This window comes from Phocoena sinus, chromosome 2 (assembly GCF_008692025.1).
Source record: "Phocoena sinus isolate mPhoSin1 chromosome 2, mPhoSin1.pri, whole genome shotgun sequence".
Lineage (NCBI taxonomy): Eukaryota > Metazoa > Chordata > Mammalia > Artiodactyla > Phocoenidae > Phocoena > Phocoena sinus.
In genome coordinates this window covers 132,422,994-132,438,388 of record NC_045764.1, presented here as the reverse complement: position 1 = coordinate 132,438,388, position 15,395 = coordinate 132,422,994, and the positions used below count along the sequence as shown (strand labels likewise).

Genomic DNA, 15,395 nt, shown 5'->3' with positions numbered 1-15,395 from the left:
ATTCTACTAAGTATGTACCTAAAACAGGTACTTAAACAAATACTTGTATGGAAAAGTTTATAGCAGAGCTACTTAGAATAGCCAAAGGGGAAAACAACCCAGATTTCCACCAGTGGATGAATAGATAAATTGTGGCATATACATACAATGGATTATTATCTAGCCATAAAAAGGAATGAAGTACTGATATGTACTACAACATGGATGAACCTTGAACATATTAATGCTAAGTGAAAGACTCATAGGTCAGAAAACAAGGTCACACATTACATGGTTTCATCTGTAGGAAATGTCCAGAATAGGCAAATCTATAGAGACAGAAAGTAGATTAGTGGTTGCCTAGGGTTGGTTGGCAGTGGGAGGGGAGAGAGCACAGAGAGATAGGAAATGACTGCTAATGGGCATAGAATTTCTTTTGGAGTGATAAAATATCCCAGAGGAGCTTCCCTGGCAATCCAGTGGTTAGGAGTCAGCAATTTCGCTGCTGTGGCCCCAGGTTCAATCCCTGATCAGGTAACTAAGATCCCACAAGCCACACAGAGCAGCAAAAAAAAAAGGAAAGAAAGAAAGAAAGAAAGAAAATGTCCTAGAATTAGAGGTGATGGTTGCACAACTCTGTAACTACACTAAACACCAGTGAACCATACAGCTTAAAAAGGTGACTTTCCCTGGTGTCCAGTGGTTAAGACTCCATGCTTCCACTGCAGGGGGTGAGGGTTTGATCCTTGGTTGGGGAACTAAGATTCTGCATGCCATGTGTCACAGCCAAAAAAAAAAAAAATCAAAAGACAAAAAAGGTGAATCTTACAGTATGTGATTTACATCTAAATTTAAAAAGTAAATGGAAGAGAACAGTCAATAAGATTTGAGGTGGGAAAAACATAAAAACTCCAAAACATATGCTAAAACTATAGTAACCAAAACAGTATGGCAGTAGAGCAGAAACAGGTAAGGAGTTCAAGATAACAGCATCCTCAATATTAGAGATGCATAGTTAGTGGGAAAAGCAGAATGTTTGAATAAATTGAGAAAACCAAATATCTGAGTGAAAACGTAGATGCCTACTATACCATAAAAACTTAAAAGTGCCATATTGAGTAAACTGTAAAATTCAATACTGTCAATTATGAGAATACGATTTTTAAAATCTTAGTGGGAAGTAAAATCCTTTCCTAAGCAAAAGACACAAAATATTGACATATCTGACTAAATACAAATTTTAAACATCTATTTGGGGAAAAGACACCATAAAGTTAAAAGACAAGCAAAAGACTGGGAGAATATTTGCAATATACAAAAAAGATTAATTTCCATGACATTAAACAGTTCACCCTAGCCAATGGGGAAGGAGCTGAGTGTCAATATTTTAGCATAATTCTACTGGTGTAAAACAAACAAAACTGAAAAGACTATATACAGTTTGCCAAATACATAGAAAGATATATAATGCCCAGCAAACTGGATATTTTGGAAGGTGAGTTAGGGACATGTTATTTTTCACATCTATTTTCAACACTGGTTTGAATTTCTGACCACAGTATGTTAACTTTACAATATCAAAAATAATTTAGAAGGAAAAAAGTCTGAGAAGCAAAACTTCAAGAGATGAGGGCCACCTGAAGGATTTTTTCAAAGAGAAGTAGGCTGGTTGGATTAGTTTTCTTGACAGATCCCTGGAGCAGCTTTATAAAGAAGGGCTATGAAAAGCACCAGTTTGGAAACAGGTATTGATTCATTTCTGTATTCAACAAATGCTGAACACCTACTGGGGCTCGGCACTGAGCTGAGCACTGGGACCAATTAGAAATGTTGCAAGTGGTCTCAGCAAAAGGTCAAGTATACTAGGTATACAATACTTTGGGGACTGGTAACAAGGGACATAAGGCATCATTTTTAAGGCCTCTGTGGATAATATCCTTCTGATACTCCTTACCTTACAAGAGGACCAGATACTGCTAATAAGTATAAACCATTTTTTGACAACTTGAATAGAAAAAGCAAAAAGAGTCCATATCAGCCTGTTCCTGCAAGTCTTGTTTTCAAGATTCTTTGACTGTGTAAACCCCATGTCCTATAAAATCTTTGAACGAAGAATAGTTCAAAGCCACCCTTCGTCATTTTCTCTGTATCCATTTTTTTTTTTCATTCCTTGGTTTTGAAAAAGATGACTAAAAAGAGGACACAATATTAATAGTTAACCCAAAGGAAAAAACATTTTAGTGAATCATATTATAGATATTTTTATTGTGATTTAATCTGCACTGGTTTCTTTTACAGTTGACATGTTTCCCATTTTTATCACATCCATCTGCTATTTCAACAGCAACCCAGTTTTAGCAAAAGTTAAAGACCATGACTATACATAAAATTTTTTAAACTTTCTCATCTTAAAACTCATTTTTTAAAGTGTCCACTAAGTGAAGGGAGGCAGGAAAAATTAAAAAAAAAAACCTGCTGGTAACTTTGGCAAACAATTCACCCTACCACTTAGCTTAGGGGCATTTCAAAGATGTGAGAAGTGTGGCAGCAGCTCCACGTTATACCACTACCTTAGGGCTAACTGCTTTATCATCTAGGGCTGAGAAAAGGAGCTCCTCTGAGGCTGGCTGGTTAAGCAGGCAATCACTATCACCTAGACAAAGTCCACCACCTGAATGAGCGTTTATTAAAGGTACCATAATGCTACCAACAATTCTCCCCAAACCATACCAACAAGGTCCCTCATTTTTAGATTTCCTATTTCAAATGCATGCTGTGGGCAATGCCAAGGAAAATGGAGGTCAGTTTCTGAGGAAGAGATTATGGCAAGCATGACAGTTTAGGACCTGCACACCCCAAAACAGTCCCAATTTCATAGTATTTTATTGTTTCACATAAGATGCCTTGTTAATTAAATATGTTATTCAAGATGATTTAATAGTCATAACTCATGAAATATTTTTTAATAAGAATAAAGTTCAGGGTTTCCCTGGTGGTGCAGTGGTTAAGAAATCTGCCTGCCAATTCAGGGGACATGGGTTCGAAGCCCCAGTCTGGGAAGATCCCACATGCCGTGGAGCAGCTAAGCCCATGCACCAACTACTAAGCCTGTGCTCTAGAGCCTGTGAGCCACCAACTACTGAAGCCCACGCGTCTAGAGCCCATGCTCTGCGTCAAGAGAGAAGCCACCGCAATGAGAAGCCTGCACACCGCAGCTAAGAGTAAGTAAGCTCCCGCTTGCCGCAACTAGAGAAAGCCCTAGCACAGCAACAAAGACCCAACTCAGACAAAAAAAACAGATAAATAAATGAATAAATAAATTTATTTAAAAAAAAAAAAAAGTTCAAAGCCCAGAAAAAAAAGTCTTTTCAGACTCTCTGTAGAGAGCATATAATCATATGGAAAAAAACCTGGCCTAATCCCCCTGAGCATCCTGAGAAAAAGAAGCATTTCTTCCAGGCAGGAGATCACCAGAAATTACAACAGATTTAAAAAACAAAAACTAACAAATAACAACCAAAAAAAAACCGCCCCAGCCATTAGGACATACAAAGTGCCTGACCTGTATCTCATAAACAGAGGAGGAAAAACTCTCTAATTAAAACACAAAAGATGGTGAGGGACAGGAGAAAAAACTGAAGGACTGAAAAAAAGGGCAATAAGCAGCAGTTACCAGAAGCCATTTTAGTAGCAATATTTAACAAGTGGATATGGCTGTACCCTCGGTCTTTAGAAATTATTACCATCTTCACAGCTTTGAACAAGAAGTTTCACCTGGACATCTAACATAATTTCACATGCACAGTGTCAAATATTTATTCCTTTTATATCCTGTCAGATATTTGTTCCTTTAGCCACAACTGTCCTGAGCCACAAAAATCTTTTTAAAAATATATGTAAATAGATGCATTTCTCGACAGATGAATCCAGGGGAAGTACCTGAGAGTCCCACATCCCCCTCCTGAGAGATTACAATTTCTTCCACTTCAGTTGCCACACTGGTATCCTAACACTTTTCTATTCTAGACTTAACCAAAAGGTCACCATCAATAGATAGACAAAGGGACTTCCCTGGTGGCGCAGTGTTAAGAATCCACCTGCCAGTGCAGGGGACACGAGTTCGATCCCTGGTCTGGGAAGATCCCACATGCCGCGGAGCAACTAAGCCCGTGCGCCACAATCACTGAGCCTGCACTCTAGAGCCCGCGAGCCACAACTACTGAAGCCCACGCACCTAGAGCCCGTGCTCCGCAACAAGAGAAAGCCACCAAAAATGAGAGAAAGCCCGTGGGTAGCAATGAAGACCTAAGGCAACCATCCATCCATCCATCCATCAATCAATCGACAAAGGAAAACTTAATGGACTGTGAGGTGGCCTGGTGTGAAATTAAGGGTAATGAGAGTCTAACCAACCCAAACACATCAAATCTAATGGGGAAAGCAGGACACTGAATTTGAGCAAAATAGTTAAGAATGGAGACAAGTCACAAGACTGGAAGACTCACTAGATGGAGTGAGCAATATGTCTGCTGCAGAGCGGATGAGGTGACCAGGTTTCCCAGATCCAGCCACTTGGGCAACTGGAATGGCTACAGAATCTGAGACAACTAGGTACTGTGGTTTCCAATTCTCCGTAATACCAAGTATGTGACCTGAAACTGCTCTGTATTTCCTTATGTCCCTACACATCCATATCAAAACTAACAGCAGGTCATCTGGTTCAACATCTACTTACAGATGGTAACTTCTTCCTTTATGAAAATGAAAAGTATTCTAGAATCAGTAGAATTTTTTCCTGACTGCATTTATCTATGATTGCAAACCAACAGGAGACTGGCTAAGCCTACTGAGAACTTCCCTTAATTGTTGAATCTATTTACCTATTTTTTTCAAGAATTAGATCTGAGACTTCTGGGTAAGGATGGTGGACTAAACACATAGCTATTCACTGATCCTTCCCCAAACACCAAGGGATAATTTTTTTTAAGATATAAAACCCACAGAGATGAAGAGAACTGAAGATTACAGACACAAATTTTTGAAAAGCTGGAAAATAAATGATTAAAAGGTAAAGGACCCAAAGACCCAAGAAAAATGAATCCTAAGGTAAGCTTCCAGGAATACCTCTCCAAAGGGCTTCAGCAGGGATAAATGGGAAGAATTAACAGAAAATCTTTCTGAAATGCAATTCTCAGATTCCTTTTCACTCTCTCAGGCAGGCAGACAAATGCCCTTCCCTCACCCTTGCAAGACTGAAGGTAATCTAAGGAGGTTTATAAATAAACAGAGATTTATATGAACTAGGAATCACCAGGTAAGGTGAAGGCAGTTTAAGTTAACATATGTACTAGATTCCAGTCCATAGTGTGTTGGTAAATAAACGTTTAACAACTGGCTGGGGTGTGGAGGGTGGGAGGACAAGTGTAAGTTATTTGCAATGTTTGCTGTTTACTAGTATAGCTGCTTCAAGCTACCAAATGATGTTCACTGAATGCAGAGTTCAGAAGAGATGTCTATTACTACATAGTATTCCCACCATAACAGACAGACGTACATACTCTCAAGAGCATCCGCAATAAAAAAAAAAGTAATACAATACATAGAAAGTGGTGGGGTTTTAGTACTTATTAATTTTTAATATAACATTTAATTATAAATCCACATAAACCTTTAATAATTGTAGTATGTAGCAACTCACTCGCAAAGTTCCTGCAAATTTAACAATTGTCTCTGATGTGGCTAGTACTAGTCACTGACCCCAGTTCCCTCCCCTCTATCAATACCTTTCCCAAAAGGCTGACAGCCAGGCCTTCACTTCCAGGCAGTGGAGATTAGAAGAGATGTCTCTGGGGGCATTTGACCAGTGGATTAGTCTACAAGGAAAATATAAAAGATACTGTAAAGTTCCCAAACTAAATTTGACCAGACAAATCATCCTACCTCAAAGCACACAATTGATAAGTCCTACTTGCATGTTCAGAGCTCGCAGTCAGCTTCTTAGAATCCCACTCTTAAATATTAGCAAACAGCCAGAGTTGTTAGACATCTCTAGTATGAAAAAATAGAAACGGAAACAGAAAAGAAAGCTGAGAGAGAGACTAGGGTCAGCTTCATAGGCACGTGACCTGGGCAGTCACATAGCACCCTGTACTTGGAAGAGCTCCATGTTAGGTTTTGACGCTATGCTTCTTGCTGTCTTGGAATGCTTTAATAATGTTAAACAAGGGGTCCCACATTTTCACTCTGTACTCAGCCCTACAAATTACATAGCTAGTCCTGATAGAGATTATGTAGGCAGAAAGAAAATTCTGGGAGAAAAAACACCATTAATATTTTCAGAAACATAAGATAAAATATTACAAACACGAAGCCAGAAGAGTATGCTAAAAAAAAAAAGACCAAAAAAAGAGAAAGTGATCACAAGCATGCTTTCTGGTAATTAAAAATGTAATAGCTGAAATGGAAAAACTCAACAGAATAGCGTAAGAATTCTGGAAGATTAGTCCAGGAGGTCCAATATCTGAATAATAAGAGTTCAAGAGGGGATAAAAAGGAAAAAAGGGAGAAAGTCATCAACAAAACAGATTGAAAGGGTTCATCAAGTGCTCAGCACAATGGAGGGAACCAAACTCACACTAAGGTATATTATTGTGCAATTTTAAACACTTAGAAATAAAAGAACTGATCATATAAATAATCACGAACTTAATGGCTTTCAGCTTCAAAAGCAATGCAGTAAACATGGAAGAAATTAGAAAACAATGAAGTCATGCCTTGAAGATCTGCAAGCTAGAATTCTATAGCCAGCCAAATAAACAATTAAGAGTAAGGACAAAGTAAGACATATTCAGTCATTCAAGGTCTCAGAGGTGATTAAAAATCAAACTCCCATAAACCTTTCTCAGGCAGCTACTGGAGAATACATTCTGACAAAGTAAGACACAGGAAGATATGAGATCTGGAAAACAAGAAATCCAACACACAGATGCAAAGAGTAACCCCAAGATGCTGGTGAAGGGAAGTCCCAGGATAAGTATGCATAAAAACAGTGGGCAACCAGTCCAGATGTGAGCACACCTTCAGGAAGATGGGAAGCTAATGGAATACCTGAGGTGTCAGAATCCTGAAAGGAAAGTTGAGCAAGTTGCAATTTGAACTATAAAAGGAGTTAATATAAAAGTAGGCAACAAAGAAAAATATAAATTTCAGGGAAAACCAAACGTTGTACAGAAAAGTAAAAGTGTTCACAGATTACTACATGGCTTAACTGTGAATAGCACGTTCACTCTTTTTTTTTTAAAGGGGTGTGTGTGTGTGTGTGTGTATACTTTATTTTTTTGGCTGTGTCAGGTCTTAGTTGTGGCACACGGGGTCTTCGTTGCCACATGTGAGATCTTTAGTTGTGGCATGCAGGATCTAGTTCCCTGATCAGGGATCGAACCCGAGCCCCCTGCATTGGGAACGCAAAGTCTTAACCACTGGACCACCAAGCGCAGAGTCTTAACCACTGGACCACCAAGCACAGAGTCTTAACCACTGGACTACTGGACCACCACTGGACCACCTCCAGTATTCAGTGTAAACACTGAATACTGATCTAAGCAGTTATGAACATCTATACCAAGACAGGAAAACAAAAAAGGTACCTGGGGATGTGGAAAAAGAACTAAATCCTCATCTGCCATAATGGGAAATCAAGAGATAATACTTGAAGGTGAGAAATCAAGAAATCAGAATACAAGAATGCTATTAAGAATGACAAGGTTCAGAACTTGCCTACCCCAAAATAACGGTGCCTTGGCACAGTGAGTATTTTAAGCTGAAGAAATCTGAGAAAGGACAGGTGCAGGAAGGACTCTCTGACCTGTCTCTTCTACCCTGAAGCAGATCCTAAGACCCTCATGTGAGAGATGCCCTCCCTATACCTGGAGGAAGGGAGGATCCTCATTTCTGAAGCTGGAAGGACAAGGAGAGAAATTCAAAGTAACTGGCCTTGTTTCCCCAGTTTACTAACTTTAGCTCATGTTATTTTGTCCTATCACGTTCTTTCCAAGACTTTCTACTCTTTCAAACCCAATATAAAAATGCTCAAGCTAAACCACTTCTTCAGGTCTGCATTTCCTCATGAAGGACTCCATGTTACATAAAACCTATATTAAATAAATGTGTATGCGTTTTCCTTTGTTAGTATGTCTCTTGTCAGTCCATTTACACGGCGCCTAGCTAAGAGAACCTAGGAGTAGAGTAAGAATTTTTACTCCCCTGCAAGAACAAAGAGGTAAGAATCAGCTATAAGAATTAAAGTGTTTGCCTCTAGAGAGGGAGAAGTGAGGGATGAAGTGGGAGAACTGTTGCTTTTCAAAACAAGTCTTACAGAGCTACTGAATCTTTAAACTATGCATATTTAACACTTTGATAGAAAAAAATACAAAATAAAAACATGAGAAAAGCTAGCAGAAGTTCAGTTTGATTTAGTTCATGATTCCTTTTTCAGATTACAAGATTTCCCAACAAGAAATTTTTCTCCTTTCATTTGGTTCTATTTCTAATATTTTCTACAACATTTACTACTTGCACAGTAAAAGTTAATAATCATCTTACAGATACTCCAACTATTATTTAGGGATATTCCTGTATCATATGATACCCAACCTGGCGCAGCTTTGGTAAATGGTGGTAGCTTACCTCCCAGGAGTTACCACAGCAGTCCACACCAAATGACTCCCTATCTCACAATGGGTTTCCCTCTGCAAGCCTACATTCTTCAAAACACTATAAAAAAAGACTTTCCATTTAACCCTGTGAGAAATTCAAATAATAAACACAACAAACTCTAGAGTGTGCCTTTAAGGGCAACAAATTCAATTTCTTTCACATCTTTATTATTCCAGACACTAAATTAAAAGCCTTCAGTACATATTAAATTTCAAGATACCTTATTTAAACACCACTGATAGCATTTAGTATTTGTTTTTATTCTTTCCTTATATAGCTGTCAGGTTGACTCTTATCTAGCTAGTAAAGTTATATAGTCAGTTTTACAAAACACAGTTCAGATAAGTAAATGCTGTCACATCCTCTGTGCACCTCCAGATGGAACGATGATGGTGGTCATGGTCAGCATAGGATATTCAAGGAGGAATTTGCTTAGCACAGAGGACTAAGCCTATCTGTAGACAGATGTAGTCCAGCTCAAGCAGCTACACGTTTTCACTTATTCCTTTAAGAGTGATTGGATTTGTTTGGATTTGCTATAGAATCATTTCTGGATTTAAGGAAAACTAAACAAGGTTTTACAGCTTGTTATGTTGGCAGGCAGGTAGCCATGAAGAAATCCTAATCTAAAAAAGATTCCTTTTGCACTTAAAATTGAGGTGGGACAGACATACCTGAAGGCATGGTCTACATTTCTCATCTTCATTCTGCCTAATCATGGCAAAGACTGTTTTGTCTTCATTATTAATTAGTGAACCCTAGCCTAGGTCATGTGGCCTGTAGGATCATGAACACTCCTTACATACGTACACCTAATGCCAATAAAATATGCCTCTGACACAAAAAAAAAGCCTTAAATTTTTCTCAAACTGGCAACAAAAACAAGCTGCTACCAGAAGAATTTTTTTTTTGTCAAAGTGAAATTAAACTTTGCCAATATACACAAAGAACATACTTCCAGATCAGTGGCTGTTAACCAGCTTAATCTTAGGACACAAAACTTCATGTTCACACTAGAGTGCTTTAGGTAAATAATACTCATCTCTTCCAGCTTCTAGATAGCTCTCGGCCTTCATCTGGTTTCTTGCCACCTCCATCCATCCACATCTAACCCTCCCCCCAAAAAGCAGCTTTTTTTGTCACATTTTGTTTTTTGAAACGCTTGTTTTTTCCATTCTAAGTTTTCCCAAACTATTTCAGGGTTCTGACAATTCTGCCAGTGACTAAGTCTCCTCCTGGGAATAGCCTCATTATCACCATTGAAAACAATCACTCCTAATACTGACTGATAAGAATCTGGAAACTCTTTGTAACTTTGGGAATGCAAATCCCACCCTACCCAATCTAAAGATAAACTTATTACAAATGGAATAATGGACTCACCACAGGACAGAACTCTAGCAGTCTTTGTGTTCCAATTAAGCTATTGAGTTTTGTGTATAATCCTAATTCTTACTAATATGAAGAATTTACTATTTCCTTCCTCATAACCAATTAATACATAAATTACTAAGAGTCAAGCAAGCACAAAAGAAAAATGGAAAAAAAATCACCACACACATTCAACACAAAAAGGTGAAACTCAGCAGCAAATGCCCGAATGTTTTTAAGGTGATACAGCCTTCCAACTGATCATCTGTTTCAGAAATATTTTGTGCAGTACATGTGTTGTGCGAGTAACTTGTTTTTGGCAAGCTAGTCCTCCTGGCTTGGATAATCAACAGCAGATAACCTAAAATAAAAGGTCTTTTCCTATATCCCTCAAATGGAACAACTATTTAGAAACTTAATTCTTGCAAAAAAAGATATCCAAAACAGAGATGATCATGTATTTCTATCATCACCATTTTGCGTCTATCTAGCTTGCTCAATATTCATGGAAAGTTACATAATCATAGTCCATTCATTCTGGAAACGTGAGAGAGCAATGCAGAGATGATTCCCCCATCCACACACAGCCCCCTGAAAAAGCAACGTCCAAAAGTTATTTCACATCGACCAGAATCAACATGGGCCATTTTGTAGTCACAGCGGAGAACGTGTAGCTCAGGGGTATATAACCTTTTTTGTGCCACAAACTTCTTTGGCAGTATGCAAACACTATAGACTCCGGAATTATTTTTTAAAGCAAAAATACATACACTGAGAAAACCAATTATACGGTTATCAAAATATTTAAAACTCATATAGTATTCAATACACTTCTTGTTTAATATATAAAATAGTGAGCTCTAATGACAAGTCTATTAACTACCATAATTTCCAAATTATGACCAACATAAATATTTTCAAGGTATCTATAACAACTACAATGTAATATAAAAATATCTAACTGTCAATTGATGACAAAGTCACAGGGACTGCTGACTTGCTGTGGTTTGAAGCAAATGGTACATTTCAGTTAGAGATTAGTGAAAACAAGAATCTAACATTTTTCTCATTCAAGCTCATGGATCGTTAAGGCTTTTAAAGTATGCTCATCCTGGAGCATTTAAAGAGGCATTTAGGGACTTCCTTGGCGGTTAAGACTCTGCCCTTCCAATGCAGGGAGTGCAGGTTGGATCCCTGGTCAGGGAACTAAGATCCCACGTGTCACGCAAGAGGCATTTAGAGATCACTTGGTTCAACCTCTTCATTTAAAAGATAAGGGAACTAAGGAGGAATTGATGACACTGCTTGCCTGAAGTATCTTCGTTCCAAATCACCCCGTTCTATTTAAAATAAACCACTGTTTTCTTCTGAAAACATGAATCTCACATCTAGACATACTTAGCACTTACTTCAAACTTGCATCTCAGTTTCGTCATCTGTAAAATAAAGATAATAATCCAACTTTGGAAGAATCTTAATGTGAAAACCAAATTTAAAAATCCACGTTAAAATACTATAGCAGTACCTTTAAAGGTAAGGCTAATTATCAATTAATTCCATGAGAAATCAAAGGCAAGTTATTCTTGTTCCTTAGTACACCTTAAATATCATCAAATTGTGATTTATTTACAACATTAAATATTTTATGCTATCAAGTGGATTTCCCAAAAGACAAACTGACCCTAGAAATAAGCCACTTTGAAACCGTGCACCTCAGATTGGGACTCAAACCCAGCCAAAACCCAGACTGGGACTTGAACCCATGCGGCCGGGACTCAAACCCAGCCAAAACCCCCAGTCTTCCAACTGAGATCACACACCTGGTTTCAGGGCTTAGTGAAGCTCAGGTTCTTTATGTCTCATCACAGAAATAATTCAGTGAGAGACAAAGTTATAGGTAAGAAGTAGATTTATTTAGAGAGAAGCACACTCCACAGACAGAGTGTGGGCCATCTCAGAAGGCAAGAGTGGCCTCGGGAGAAACACACTCCATCTCAGGTGAGAAAGGCACCAGGGTATGGGTCTGTCAGTTTTTATAGGGGTGGGTAATTTCATAGGCTAATGAGTGGGAGGAGTATTCTAGCTATTTTGGGAAGGGGCGGGGATTTCCAGGAATTCAGCCACTGCCCACTTTTTGTAAGCTTGGCCTTGGAACAGTCTTGGCGCCTGTGGGTGTGTCATTTAGCTTGCTGACATGTTACAGTGAACATATACTGAGGCTCAAGGTCTAGTGTAAGTCGACTTGTCCGCCATCTTGGACCCATTTGGTTCTAATCAGTTCATGTCATGTCCTCGGGCTATGTCATTCTTTCAAAGGTTGTGCCCTGCTCCCTTCCCTCCTGTTTCAACTTCAAGTAGAAAATATGTTTAGAACTAAAAGTATTGGCTTTGGAGTCAGACTCTTACAAGCTATGTGCCTGTAATTCTATGCAAACTGCTTGTTTTATCTGATCCTCCATTTTTCAATCAGTAAAATAGGAATAAATGCTAACAACCATATGAGATTGCCATAATTAAACGTCAATCCCTTTCTCTTAAAAGGGTCAGTGAGGAATATAGGATTCAGATAACCTCATAAAGCAGTAAGGAAGCTTTTCTGATTTATGCATTATGGATATTTACTTTTTCCCCCATATTGTTCCTGGTGAATCTGAGGTTCTTGGTTCATCGCAAAAGAATTTGGAAAAGAAGTGATAGGTAAGAAGTGGAATTATTTAGAGAGAAACACAGTCTACAGAGTGTGGGCCATCTTGAAAGTCAAGAGGCAAGAAGCTTTGACATATGGTGTGGTTAGTTTTTATGGGCTGGATAATTTCATAGGCTAATGAGTGGGAGGATTATTCCAATTATTTTGGCGGTGGGGCAGAGATTTCCAGGAATTAGGCCACCGCCCACTTTTCGGCCTTTTATGGTTAGCCTCAGAACTGTCATGGTGCTGGTGGGTGTGTCACTTAGCATGCTAATGTATTACAATGGGTGTATAATGAAGCTCAAGGTCTACTGGAAGTCGAACCTTCCACCATCTTGGACCTAGTCGGTTCTCACTAGTTTTCACCAAGTACTATGGCTATGTCATTCTTTTAAAGGTTGTGCCCTGCCCCCTTCCCTCCTGTTTCAATGTTACTTGATAAAATTATTTAAAATAGAATAAAGTATGACACAAATAATATCCTCAATTCATGGTCAGTGCAGAATCTCTCAGCAATCTAAAAGAAAGCCAATCAAATAGCCAGCAATTTTTTTCCATGTTTAAAAAGAAATTACACAGTAAAGATAGTATTACTGTGCTTTGAAAAAGGAAGGGAATTAAAACCAAAGGCCATTCCCAAATTTCTAAACCAGACAAAAGCAAACAAACATTTGGAAGACAACAGTCACACAAAATAATTTAAGTACATATTTAAGTATGCAAGTGGGGGAATAAAATGCCAATAGAGGCAAGGCTACTCAACTTCTTCCCACACATTTTGTTTTGCTTGCCTCCACAAAAAGAATTCAAAGTGGTCGACTGTAGACATGTCAAAGTTATATGCAAACATTTTAGTTGACTAGGAACAATATACAGAAAATACAGTAGGTAGTCCTGGAAACACAAAAGGCTCACAGTCCAAAGCAGATTTGTTAAACACTAGGGGCGGAAAAAAGAACCATTATCTGTCATGCCCTCCTGTCACACCCTTTTATTTGTAGTCATAGCTGCAAGCTGTTTTAAAGACAATGGCAATGTTATTAAGGGTACCTTCATGCTGTGCCAAAGCACATATACAGAGCAATTCAGAACAATCAGTCTTACTTTCATAAGAGCAAAGGTTGCAGCCAAATGAAATGGGTGGATACCATATTAAACAATCTTGGAATTAGCTAATAGGATATGGGAAAAAATGATCATAATGCCGATGCTTAAGTTCCCTTCCTCCTTTACACAATAAAAATTTTTACTATTTGAAAAGCACTAGTTGAGAAAGGTTCCATTTACTAAGATGTAAATATGGCCTTTTTTTAAGCACAAAGATGCTTATTATTTCCTTGTATAATCTGTAAACTTAAAATATATACACGGGATACTAGATTTGACATCATATAAAAAGGATACTATGTAGAAACAACTATAGTAGAAAGCTTTAAACATAGGCACTGCAACTAGAGAAAACCAGGTGTTTCACAAACATTTAATGAAAATGGAAACTGAATGAAGGCAATAAGTAACATAAAACCTAATGCTTGGTTTGTTGTGGTTATTCTACTGTTCTATTCCTCAGGAAACAAATTATTCTCCCACTGGTTTTCCTGACTCCGTTTTCCTAACCATAATGAAGTTCAAAACATTAAGCAATTGTTTTTGAAAATTTGGTAATCACATAACTTCATGGCTTACTTTCAAGCACAGTACAAGCTAATCGTTTTTTTAATGATTGGGAAGAGGACTATGTATTATATACATGCACATATATTTAAGTAGGCCTTTCAGCTAGAATGTAAAATTTATCTGATAAAACAGTGAGCTACTCTGTACTATTAGACTACACAGGTTTAAAATGCAGCACTTTATCTGTCATTGTGGCATGTCAATATTTTAAGCAATGTATTCAATCTAAATTAATTACAATAGTTGATGCTCTGTTAACTGGCTTCAAGGCAAAAATCAGAAAAGGGACAAAAAAGAGCTTAAACAATGATATGACCATAATTACATCAACATAGCCTTATACACAAACATAGTACTATTAGTAGTAAAATGGAAAAAATATGAGGGATAAAATTCAGTGAAAACTTTTATACAACAATTTTAATAGGTTGCTTTTAAGACCTATATTTATGAAATATTACGTTCAGGTTGCTTTTAAGACCCATATTTATGAAATATTACGTTCAGATACAATTCTAATGCATTAATTAGAACTTCTATTTTAGGTTAATAGCTAGTACGAGAGAGCTACTGCTCAAACTAAACTGAAAGGGGAGTATCTTCTCAGACACACTGTTATTTTTTTTTATTTGTTTTTTGGTTTTTGGTTTTTTTGCGGTATGTGGGCTTCTCACTATCGCGACCTCTCCCATTGCAGAGCACAGGCTCCAGACGCGCAGGCTCAGAGGCCATGGCTCACGGGCCCAGCCGCTCCGCAGCATGTGGGATCTTCCTGGACCAGGGCACGAACCCGTGTCCCCTGCATCAGCAGGCGGACTCTCAACACTGCGCCACCAGGGAAGCCCAGACACGCTGTTTTTAAAAGACCCCACAGAGTTTAAGCTCTCTCTTCTTGGGCAGCTCCTCAGTAGGTTCAATATCTACTGCCCTATTTTGCTCTAAGAATAGGAATCATTTATGAAAA

The 15,395-nt window shown here is 38.2% G+C and overlaps 1 protein-coding gene across 11 annotated transcripts in view; it reads right to left on the bottom strand.

Annotated features, from left to right (window-relative positions):
• FBXO34 (F-box protein 34) overlaps positions 1 to 15,395 on the bottom strand; it is an 81,393-nt gene that overhangs the window by 29,802 nt on the left and 36,196 nt on the right. For 4 of the 11 annotated variants that reach the window (XM_032623749.1, XM_032623748.1, XM_032623751.1 and 1 more), the window contains one exon: positions 5,763 to 5,852. The exons of the other annotated variants lie outside the window; for them this stretch is intronic. The gene's annotated coding sequence lies outside the window, so the exon portion shown is untranslated. The remainder of the gene's footprint in view (positions 1 to 5,762; positions 5,853 to 15,395) is intronic. 11 annotated transcript variants of the gene reach the window in all.